Genomic DNA, 13,274 nt, shown 5'->3' on the forward strand with positions numbered 1-13,274 from the left:
GGCAAAATCTATCATATTAAACATCAAACACACTGAACATACCAACGCGTGTTTCACCACTAACTGGCTCTTCCAGGGGTGGCGAAACGCCAATTAGTAGTGAAATGCGTGTCGGGTTGAACAGTGTGTTGCAGCATGACATAATATGAGATTTTGCTACCACACACGTTTTTCATTTGATTTTACTTTAAGTTATATTGTTTTTACTTTTTCCATTTGGCTATTGGAGTTTGTGGGGTTTGGGATCATCTCATTACCCTCCCAACTCCTATCCTTTAACATGGTTTCCATCAGTAGTGGGGAAAGTGATGGAAACCATGTTAAAGGATAGGATTGTTGAACATCTAAAAACACATGGATTTCAAGATCAGAGACAACATGGGTTTACTTCAGGGAGATCATGCCAAACTAATCTTATTGATTTTTTTGATTGGGTAACTAAAATTATAGATCAGGGTGGTGCAGTAGACATTGCTTACCTAGATTTCAGTAAGGCTTTTGACACTGTTGCACATAGAAGGCTTATCAATAAACTACAATCTTTGAGTTTGTATTCCAATATTGTTGAATGGGTAAGGCAGTGGCTGAGTGACAGGCAACAGAGGGTTGTAGTCAATGGAGTATATTCGAAGCTTGGGCTTGTCACCAGTGGGCTACCTCAGGGATCTGTACTTGGACCCATTCTCTTTAATATTTTTATTAGTGATATTGCAGAAGGTCTTGATGGCAAGGTGTGTCTTTTTGCGGATGATACTAAGATATGTAACAGGTTCGATGTTCCAGGAGGGATAAGCCAAATGGAAAATGATTTAGGTAAACTATAAAAATGGTCAGAGTTGTGGCAACTGACATTTAATGTGGATAAGTGCAAGATAATGCATCTTGGACGTAAAAACCCAAGGGCAGAGTACAGAATATTTGATAGAGTCCTAACCTCAACATCTGAGGAAAGGGATTTAGGGGTGATTATTTCTGATGACTTAAAGGTAGGCAGACAATGTAATAGAGCAGCAGGAAATGCTAGCAGAATGCTTGGTTGTATAGGGAGAGGTATTAGCAGTAGAAAGAGGAAGTGCTCATGCCATTGTACAGAACACTGGTGAGACCTCACTTGGAGTACTGTACACAGTACTGGAGACCCTATCTTCAGAAGGATATTGATACCTTAGAGAGAGTTCAAAGAAGGGCTACTAAACTGGTTCATGGATTGCAGGATAAAACTTACCAGGAAAGGTTAAAGGATCTTAACATGTATAGCTTGGAGGAAAGACGAGACGGGGGGATATGATAGAAACATTTAAATACATAAAGGGAATCAACACAGTAAAGGAGGAGACTATATTTAAAAGAAGAAAAACTACCACAAGAGGACAGTCTTACATTAGAGGGACAAAGGTTTAAAAATAATATCAGGAAGTATTACTTTACTGAGAGGGTAGTGGATGCATGGAATAGCCTTCCAGCTAAAGTGGTAGAGGTTAACACAGTAAAGGAGTTTAAGCATGCGTGGGATAGGCATAAGGCTATCCTAACTATAAGATAAGGCCAGGGACTAATGAAAGTATTTAGAAAACTGGGCAGACTAGATGGGCCGAATGGTTCTTATCTGCCGTCACATTCTATGTTTCTATCTCATTACCCCCCCAACTCATTTATGATTTTGTCAGCTTATAGTTAGGGGAGATGGGTGGTTAGCTTTTAAGGGGTGCCCTCGAAGGCACAGTAGTTATAGTTTTCAGATTTTTACTCTACATTTTATTTTCGACCTGGTTTATATCACTTACCTGATAGCGCCTACTACATGAGGGTTATTGTTGTATATCTTATATGATGTTTAGCCAACATCCCTCCTACACCTTGGGAGACATTGTTTCACTTCCTTTAGCACGACAGAAAGTCACAGTAGTCTCTGGGCTGTTTGTTTTGGTTTATTTTTACTTGGAGCATTACAGCTTCTTGATTCATATACTTAGTGGATGAGACAGTTACACATATTTTTCTTTATATACACGTTTCATTTGGACCAAATATTTTTGGACATTTGAACATAAAGGGGCCATTTTTTTTTGTTTACTAGACTTTAATAAAAGTTAACTTTTACTTTATGGGTTACTCTTTTTTGTTTTTTCAAAGGTTTTTGTTACTTTTTCCCCTTACTCCCCCTTTTTTCTTGTGTGGATTATGTATATTTTTCAAAATATTAAAATATATATAACTATAGATTTTTTTTAAAAATAAGACATAATTTTAAAAGTTTATCAAAAATATTAAAAGGACACTATAGGGGTGCAGTGTGCCTTAGCCCTGCAATGTAAAGCTTGGCAGTGTTAGAGAAAATGCAATGTTTACATTGGAGGGGTAAGACTGCCTGTAGTGGGTGTTTTCCAGACAGCCACTAAGGCGCTTCCTGCAATTTAAAAAAAGCTTAACTCCATGAAATAACAATGGACGTTCTCACACTTTCCATGGTTTAACAACAAAAGTAGTATCATCATTGACATTTGGATCAAGTGTCTCTGGAGTGTGGACCAAATACATTCAACAATAGCAAGTTGCAATGCTAATGGAGTAGTTTAAAAGAACACTCCATGTTGTGGTTATGGTTTCAGAACTACCATGGTGGCACCACTTTGATGTAAGTTGTCAAATGGTTTCCTGATAGTTTGACAACTTCTCTGGGATCCACCAAGTGCTGGTCACTTACTCTATTGAGTGTGGTTAGCTCCTTTATGGATCTATATTAAGTGTAAATATCCACACATCCTGTTACTAGGCATCTCCATCTTAGCTCTCTGTCCATCATTGTTATAAGCTCTGTCAACATCATAGAGGAGGCAGGGCTCAACATTTCCTCTAGCCACTGGCTATTTTAAGGTCTGGCTTGTAGCATAGGACTTCAGATTTTAAGCTCCAAGAGAGGTATTGATACCGGAGAAACTGACGGAAGCCAAGCACAGAGAGATGGACACAGGTTTCTTCAGGAAGGAAGAGATTCTTTATTGGATCACCGATCGGGACTCAGAGGGACTAGCGTCACCAAAATACCACAAGTTCTGAGCCCCGGACAATAGTGCAGGCTCCTTATATAGGCATATAACTCCTCCCATATTAAGCTCCACCCGCACATTCTCTTAACCAATCAACACAAATAAGAATTAACTTCCTGTTTGACCGCATGGCTTGTCCAGCACAATGGAGGAGGGGGAATACTATATCCTGTATTCTTGCACATGCTCCGTACACTACTGATCGTATCTTGCCTCGTGCAACCAACTGATCGATACGTCAGCATATGCACGTACACATGCCACGTGGTAATCTCGGCCTACTAAATTTATTTTTACCGAGATTCCACCACATTCCCCCCTTTGATGCCTCTTGATATTTTACAATTACTTGAGGCATCACATAACCTTAGTTTTGCTTACACCGCAAGTTACCTTGAACCAGACCAGACTTATCTTATGATGTGAATCTTTTAACACTCATCTTCCTGTATTGGTTCTCTTTGATCTAGAGCCTTATACTTATATATCGCCATTATCTGTGCAGCAGCCTTCCTCTCTGCTATACTTCCTATCAGGCGTTGCACAGACCTAACTACTAAGGGTATAAGACACGGTAGGAGTAGACACAACAGTAAAATCAGTAGGACTCCACCTACCACTGCCTTAAGCCCTCCAAACCACTCATACCAGCTACCAAACCAACTACTTGGATTATACCCTTTCCATACCTGAGTAGGCACATGCGCTAGTTTAACCATATGGCTAGTAAGCTCAGCTATTGCTTGCCCTTCGTCGTCTATTTGAAGACAGCAATTGCTTAGGTTAAACTTCCCACATACACCTCCCTCTACTGCCAAAAGGTAATCCAAGGCTAATCTATTCTGGTATACTGCTGTCCTCATCCTGGTGTTATGCTTCGCTAGAAGATTGAGCGCTTGTGATGTCTCATTTGTGATAATCTCAACCACCGCCTGTAATCTTATAATACGGTTGAGCATATAAATAGGGGTTCTATAACCAAAGGTACCATCCTCAGCCCACGTGGCTGGCCCATAATAGTCTATGATACGCTGGGGAGGCCATTCATTATCTTCCCAGGTGCCTATCTCTATGGGTCCCCTTTTCTTCCTATGATTCACATCATACACTTTAACACCTAAAGTCTCACCTGTTTCAATTGGTAACAAGAAGAAAGATGGTTTGAGCATACCCAACACACATGCCCCTTCCCAGTCCTGTGGCAACTCCGAATAGGCTTTCTTACCACAGATCCAGTACAAATTTGCTGGGGCTCTCCAGGTAGATGTGATGGATAAATCAAACCACACGTCCTTTAAATTGGCGTATCTAGCAAACGGGTTAGATGGTTCTGAGACATTTGAAGCCGACCACCAAGTTGTATTTTTAGTATCATCATCATAAGCTTTTTGCCCTAGACAAGTTAATTCTCCTACAGAAGTATTATACATTATTCCTTTCCTTGCTATGCAAACATAACCTATGATGGAGGTCTTTAATCTCCACTCAGATTTACCTCTAACACTCATATGGTAATCGGCTTGTGTAGATATTAGTTGGTCAACTGCCTCAGAACCGGACATTACCTCCTTTGCTTCCCAAGGCCATTGGTCTCCCATGTTAGTACCTCCACACACATAGCAGTTGGTAACATTAAGACTACCGGCAATACTTTCAGCTAGATCAATGAACAGGTTCTTAGCATTATGGGGGATCTTATTATCTATACTCATCTCTTCATAAAAGGAATGGTATACTTGATGAGTTTGGGAGGATACCGTATCAGTCTCTATTCCTATAAACAATAATGTCCCAGGATCTAAACCCGTCCCGTATATCTGAAACCCAAATAAATTGCCATATTTGTCTAAGAACTTGTCGGGGTTATTAATAAGTATATGGACTGGGTTACATTCCATAGACTTACAATATGGGCTAGTCGGCAACTTAGTCACTATCATGTCTTTATCTACTGTCTGTCCCCAAGTCGCCCACCCCACACAAGACCAATATGGGCAAAAGTTATAGTCTTTATTTGGGCATCTAGGACTTACATATTTATTTTTACTACTGGGACAAATATATTTATCATTAGACCCATACGTCCTCTCCCATCTAAGATCCCCGCATACATTCCACGGCTTTCTACCACTCGATATCGCTTTACACGCATCAAATAGCAGAACACCCGGGGGCGGGGCCTGACTGCCATGGAGGGAAGACGTGCCTTACTAGAGCTCCCTACGAAAATGGGAAAAATGGCTACAAAGGCACTCTTTGACTCACCACTCGAGATCCCAAGCGACTTACCACCTCCAAGTCCACACGGTGAACCGGTAAAGCGGCCCATGAGCGGACGACGGACAGCAGATTACACCCGAGACGGCATGCGGCCCGGCATGTGCCAGGTGGGAGAGGCGGCCGACCTCCCAACCCGGAGCCATCCGGAGACTAAAAGCCATGAACGGACACCCCGTAACCCCCCCCCTCGGACCGGTGGGGGTGATCCCGGTCCACCCCAGGGGGACCCCCCCTACACAGTGCTAAAAGCTGAGAGAATGGCCGGAGAGAAGAGAGGCCCACCTAAAATGGCGGAGACCATGCGGCCCCGAGGCAACCACGAGGCCCAACTCGTTCCCGGGTCCAATCTGGACCGCATATTCCTGGACTTTTGGCTTAAACTCGAGCGCATACTACAACCAAACGATACTTGCCCACCCAGCTCAAGCCACCCACCTCGACAGCAGCCACCTGGTCCTCAGCAACGGAAAGCTGCATCAGCGAGATACAAGACCAAAAAATGGCGGCGGAGTGGTAGGGGTGTATCTCAACCACGCAGAACAAAGAGGCGAAGACCACTGCAGAAATTAAACATTGGCCCGCTCTGGGCACCCGCAGCCACAGGGACGACTCCACAAGGGCACCAAGGTAACAACCGCCCCCACCCACTCCCAACCACTTACCGCAACCGGTGGGGGATCCCCAGACACCCGCAGCAGAGACCAGCATACATCATGTGGCGCTCGGACGCAACACAGCCCCACACCCTCACCAGGGAGGCAAGCCTGCAGGACTTACCGAAGGTACTAAAGAGAACCCCAGAGCAAAACCCCACTTGCCGATACACCAAAGGTTGGGACAAGCTGCATTATAATACATGGCCACGGAACTCTGTGCACCATCAGGCGGGTATCGGTTAAACTGTCCCCACCGCGATGACCCTATGGCTACCAACTATATCCAAAGGACTTGACATGTAACCATACAGAAACGAACGCTATCCTGCCTCTACCCACTCGCTATTCTTAGAGTATTATGTTCTTTGATAATTTGCCTTTTATTTCCGATGTCTCTCCTTATGTTGTTTCCTGCCACTGCAGAGGGACCTACCTACTCACACTGTGCCCAGAGGTGCATTAACTAGATAGTTCATTTATTTACGGTTCCACTTGTATATACTAACTTGCTTCGTTGGCTGTCCTGGGCCATAAAAAGAAAGATGTACTGAAACACATCCTCCTTGTTTTAATCTAGTAGCCACGGCCATCTTGCATTAAACATATGATAAAATGGCGCCCATACATAGCGGAAGATTACCGAGCTCAACCAGGGCCCACTGGCTGAACCGCTTAGAAGCATCTCATGTTTAAAGCCAACGCCCTTCGCTTAGCAAACAATAGTCTAATTTTTTATTTTTTCTATTATTATTATTATTTTTTCTTTTACTATCTCCCAACATGTAACTAACTCATACCGTTTTACCTAGTTAAGTCCAGTTTACCTGTCTAACCTGCCAGTTTAAGCGCACCTTAACTACTGGGACATACTCTTGTTAACCTGAAAATGTGCTAGTTTACCAAAGCCAGGACAATGTCCATATGTGATATTTTGTGCCTGCAGAAGCTATTGTGGCGAAGCATACCTTTTTATATGTCTGTGCAAACAAAACCATACTATGGCGCACAAGTAGCACAGGCGATTTAGCTGAGCAACCAGTATCACTACTTAATTCTTATTTCACTCAACCTTCTTAGGACAAAGCAACTGTTTAGTTAAGCGGTTAAATATAAAAATTGTGCAAATTCTCAGGCCACTGTCTACCATGTAAGAAACTTGAAATACGCTGTTGTGGCGCTTTTCGTAATATTGTGTCTATCTGCACTACTAAAATAAAGAATTAAAAAAAAAAAAATAAAAAATAGCAGAACACCCGAAGAATGTACGGATTCTAACACCGTCTTATTAATTAGGGTCCCCTGAGGATCTCCATTCCTGAGAGTCAACCAAATTGTACGAGGTTGATACTCCGGACTGAAGCACCTAGGTTCTCCTACTCCTAAATGGCACACACTATAGTCTATATTTAGGTATCTACATCTTGATACCTCTCCTTTACATTCGTATTGTGAATGCCAAATTAGGGTTTGGGAAATATGGTTACCTGTTCTCGTAGTCTTAATGCATACCTCACAGCTAGGAGTGTCGGTACCTCTACCTTCCTGAATATAAAAACAAATGTAAATAAACACAATCAAAAGCACATCTTTCGCCGTCATCCTCAGTCTTCGTCCGTGCGATGGAACCTCAGCTTCCAGGATGTGAGGGCTGCAGGGAATGGAGTTCTGCTCGTCTTCACAGGTGTCCCTTCGAGACTTTCCTGGCTTATACACTATGTGTTGGTAAGCGGACAGGCTTTATTATGGCCTTCTCACTCACACCTGTAACAATAAAATTTGTAATCCACAATAATTCCTCGTTACTCCGACTGAGTAGTGCGTTTCAACCGGATCTTGCAGGGATTCTCTGGATCTGCTGTAACTTGCCAAGAATCGACTGCTGCTGGTTTAACCCTGGAGTGATGTATCTACGGAGTCACTTCGGCTACTTTTATCGCTGTAGGGGTAGACAAAAGAACAACATAAGGACCTCTCCACTTGGGCCCTAACGGTACATTATTCCACTCTTTAATCCACACTTGATCTCCTGGATGATAACTATGAACAGGGGAATAAATATTCACAGGTAATCTATCTTGTACCCATTTCTGTACCTCCTCCATAGTCTTACCCAACTCTACAACCTGCTGCCGGGTAATTCCTTCTCCCAACTGACTCAAATCCCCCCTTAAGTTACCAAGTACGGGAGGTGGTCGCCCATACATAATTTCAAAAGGAGAGAGGCCCATCCTTCTGGTAGGGGTACTGCGGATTCGCAATAGAGCTATAGGTAAGAGAACGTTCCACTTAAGTTGGGTTTCCTGACACATTTTAGCCAACTGGTTCTTAATAGTTCTATTCATTCTCTCTACCTTACCAGAACTCTGGGGTCTGTATGCGGTATGAAGCCTCCACTTTATACCAAGCATATGAGTCAGTTGTTGTAGGCACTGGTGAACAAAAGCTGGACCATTGTCCGATCCTATAGAACAGGGTAGTCCATATCGGGGTATTATTTCTCGTAGCAGGAATCTCACAACTTCTCCTGCTTTCTCTGTACGAGTAGGACATGCTTCTACCCAGCCTGAATAGGTGCACACAATTACCAGCAGGTAACGATGTCCACCCGATTTAGGCATCACTGTAAAGTCTATTTGTAGATCGGACATGGGGAGTCCCCCCATAAACTGGACTCCTGGTGGCTTTACTGGTCCTTGTCTTGCATTATTCTTAGCACACGTTACACATCTACGTACAATGGCCTGAGTCAAGTTGGACAATCTTGGTATGTAGAAATGTTTCCTGAGAGATTCTTCTGTACTGTCTCTCCCAGAATGTGTCCCGTTATGATAGTTCTGGACAATTTCTACTGCTAGTGATGCTGGTATAACTATTCTTCCATCTTCTAGCTGATACCACTTGTTCTCCAAATACTTTCCCGGTTCAGTCTTTAACCACTCCTCTTCTTGAGTTGTATAAACTGGAGTCCATTGAGACAGTGGGGTTGGTATTAGAGCAGCTATATGCCCCACATACTCCTGTCTTCCTGATTCAGCAGCACGCTTAGCTGCACTATCTGCCATCCGATTTCCTTTGGTTACATCACCATCCCCTCTCAGATGCGCTCGACAATGTATAATACCGACTTCTTTCGGCTCCCACACTGCTTCCAATAGTTGTAGGATTTCAGCTGCGTACTTGATTTCTTTGCCTTCTGAATTCAGTAGTCCTCTTTCTTTATACAGAGCTCCGTGGGCATGAGTGGTTAAAAACGCATACTTAGAGTCCGTATAGATATTTACTCTTAAACCTTCAGCCAATTGTAACGCTCGTGTTAGTGCTATCAATTCTGCCTTTTGTGCTGATGTTCCTTTCGCCAGTGGCCGAGCTTCTATCACCTTGTCTATTGTTGTTACTGCATATCCTGCATAGCGGATCCCTTCTTTCACATAACTACTGCCGTCGGTATAATATTGAACATCGGGGTTCTGGATGGGAAAATCACGAAGATCTGGTCTACTTGACAATACTTCATCCATTACTTCCAAACAATCATGTTGACTTTCAGTAGGTTGCGGCAAAAGGGTAGCTGGATTTAAGGTATTAACAGTCTCTAAATGCACTCTTGGGTTTTCACACAACATTGCTTGATACTTGGTCATACGGCTGTTACTAAACCAATGATTTCCTTTGTAATCCAACAACGTCTGTACTGCATGTGGGACTCGTACATAAAGTTCTTGACCCAGAGTGAGTTTATCGGCTTCAGCTACTAGCAGGGCGGCTGCAGCTACGGCTCTTAGACAAGGTGGAAGTCCGCTGGCCACTGCATCCAATTGCTTAGACATGTAGGCAACAGGTCTTTGCCATGATCCCAAGTACTGTGTCAATACTCCCACAGCCATTCTTCTTTGCTCGTGTACATATAAGTAGAATGGTCGTGTGTGATCAGGTAGACCTAATGCTGGGGCACTCATCAAAGCCTTCTTCACATCTTCAAATGCCGTTTGCTGTTCTTGGGTCCATAAGAAGGGGTCGTGCTCTGTATCTTTGATGGCTGCGTACAGAGGTTTTGCCAGTATCGCATAGCTGGGAATCCATATCCTACAGAAGCCTGCTGCCCCCAAGAATTCTCGCACTTGTCTTCTATTCTTGGGTATTGGTATTTGGCAGACAGCTTCTTTTCTCTCTGGCCCCATAATCCTTTGACCTTCAGAGATATGGAATCCCAGATACTTGACAGTTGGCAAACACAACTGAGCCTTCTTTCTGGACACCTTGTATCCTGCCTTCCAGAGAATATGTAGTAGATCGTGCGTTGCTTGCTGACAGATTTCTTTTGTAACTGCTGCTATCAACAAGTCATCTACATATTGTAACAAGACACACTCTCCTGGGATGGACTCGAAATCCAATAGATCTTGACTTAGGGCTGAACCAAATAGGGTAGGTGAATTTTTAAACCCTTGGGGCAGTCTTGTCCAAGTCATTTGGCGTTTTGAGCCCGTTACAGCATTCTCCCATTGGAAAGCGAAAATACATTGACTTTCTGTAGCAATTCGGAGGCAAAAGAAGGCATCTTTGAGATCTAAGACTGTGAAGTAAGTAGCCCCGCCCGGAATTAAAGCAAGCAGGTTATATGGATTGGGTACAACTGGATGTATACTAACAACCGCATCATTGACTGCTCTCAAGTCCTGCACAGGTCGATACTCATCTGTACCGGGCTTTTGAACAGGCAGCAATGGGGTGTTCCAGGGGGAAGTACAGAATTTTAGGATACCATACCGTATGAACTTATCCAGATAGGATTGGATGTTCTTCTTAGCCTTCTGCGGGATGTGGTATTGTCTTAGGCTTACTGGATAAACCCCAAGTTTCAGTTCAATTTTTATAGGTGGAATATTGCGGGCCAGTCCTGGTGGGTTGTTCTCTGCCCAAACTCCTGGTATGTTGAATAATGTCTCATCACTCCTAGGGTTTTGGCTAGTCAACACTGTATAAAGTCGCCACTCTTCTTCCTTTGGTACGGATAAAGTCATAATACCTGAAGGTCCATTAAACTTTAAGGATGTTGTTCCATTTGGTAGGAACGTAATCTGCGCTTGTAATTTTGATAGCATATCACGTCCCAGCAATTGGACTGGACATTCAGGCATATAAAGGAATTGATGTTTTACTACGTGGCCTCCCAATGTACAGAGTCGACTTTTAAGAACCGGTCTTTCAGCACTTCTTCCAGTTGCTCCTATCACAGTAATAGTCCTTCCAGATGGAGGAGCAACTAGATTAGTCACCACTGAATGTTCAGCACCAGTGTCGATCATGAACGCACTCCTTTTTCCCCCTATTGATACATCGACCATAGGCTCCGCTCGACCAAGGGGGATGGAGCCCGGTCGGTATCAATAGTCCTCCATGACCGTGTCAGCCAATCCTACGAAGTCCCTACCTTCTCTATCGCGGGACCTTTGCGCTGCTGGAATATACCTGTCTTCCCTAACACTTCCTCTGTTCCCATTACTCCCTCTATAACCATTACTCCCTCCGGGACCTCCTCTACCTCTCGCTCTGCCTCTAAAGTTTCCGTAGCCTGCCCTGGGTTGGTCTCTCTCGTACTGCTCTCTTTGCGGACATTCGTTCCTCCAATGCCCTTCTTCCTTGCAATACGCGCATTGATCCCTACTCAAAGGCTCCCTACTCCATCTATTATTGCCTCTATCTGGGCCCCGTTTATCTACGCCTGCGATTGCTACCGCTAGCATATCAGCCTTTTTACGCATCTTGCGCTCTTCCTCTTTCTTACTTTCTGTATCCCTGTTCATATAGACCTTATTTGCTACCTCCATTAGATGGACATACCTGCAAACCCTTCTAACTTTTGTAGCTTGCGCTTAATATCTCCGTATGCTTGGCTGACAAAGGCGGAGTTAACCATTCGGGAATTGTCTGCGTCTTCCGGATTAAAGGGGGTATACAAGCGGTATGCCTCCAATAATCGGTCATAAAAGACACTGGGCGCTTCATCGCTTTTCTGAATCACCTCAACTGTCTTCGACATGTTAATGGCTTTCTTTCCTCCTGCTTTCATGCCAGCAATTATAGCGTCTCTATAGGCTCTGAGTTGAACCATATCAGCACCATTTACGTTCCAATCGGGATCAGTGTTGGGATAATGTGTTGCGGCCCATGCTGCTGGATTAGCTTGGTTCAAAGCACGGGCTCTATCCTCTAGTGCTTTTATGGCTGCTTGATTTATTCTTGTCCTTTCCTCATTGTTAAATAAAGTCATTAGTAACTGCTGGCAATCAGCCCATGTCGGATTATGCGTCTGTACTATTGAGGTGAACAGATCAGTCATAGCTTGTGGTTTTTCAGTATACGAGGAATTATGGGTCTTCCAGTTTAAAAGATCGGTTGTGGTAAATGGGACATATACGAAGACTGGGTCAGCGTGTGCCATTTGACCTGCGGCATCGATATAAGCTGACCCGGGATTCAGACGAAGAGGCATCTGATAGTGCTTTAATTGTTGGGCACCAGTCAACTGTCGGGTTTGGATGGGGCTACGTAGAGAGGCGTCAGTCATGGGTTCCGGTCGGGGAGAGATAGGGTATGGGGATGTGGGAGGTTGGTTTTGGGAAAAGGTCGTAAATAAAACACTTCGAGCCGAGCTAGATGAAGCTTGACCGGAAGTCTGAAGTGGCGCCAAATCAGGATATTCGTTTCTAATGGGGGTGGGTTCTGGTTCCGGAAGGGGAGATTTAGTACGAGGGGGGGTGGATCCTGTACTGGAGGAGGAAGCGGAAGTGGATGGGGGTAATGAGGGGAGGGGTGCAGGGCTTCCTGCGTTTGCGTCACTTCCTCTTAACGGAAAGTAAGGGGGCGGCAAAGGGATCTCGGACTCAGGGGGCGTGTCCAAAATGGGCCTAACACCAGTCCTAGTGGACGAACAAGTCCTAGCTACCATGAGGCGACACTGCTCCTCGTGGCATGTCTGGAGCCATTTTGGCGAGTCATTTACGGCCTGTCTCCAACAGTCAATATAAGGAAACTGGCCGTAAAGTTCAGGCCTACCTGATACAGCCACGTGTAAGCGCTGTACCAGAGTTAGATCCAAACTGCCACGTGGCGGCCATGCCGCAACCAAAGTAGGCCACTCCCTAGTGCACAAAGTAACTAAACGCACAGGAGACATCTTAACCCCAAAATCACAAGTTTTGAATCCCTTTTTAAAATTCTTCACCATACAACCTAAGGGATCCGGAATCGTTGACTGCGACGCACCCATACTTAACAATGGAACGTCGTC

The sequence above is a fragment of the Pelobates fuscus genome, chromosome 7 (genome assembly GCF_036172605.1).
Source record: "Pelobates fuscus isolate aPelFus1 chromosome 7, aPelFus1.pri, whole genome shotgun sequence".
NCBI classification, from domain to species: Eukaryota; Metazoa; Chordata; class Amphibia; order Anura; family Pelobatidae; genus Pelobates; species Pelobates fuscus.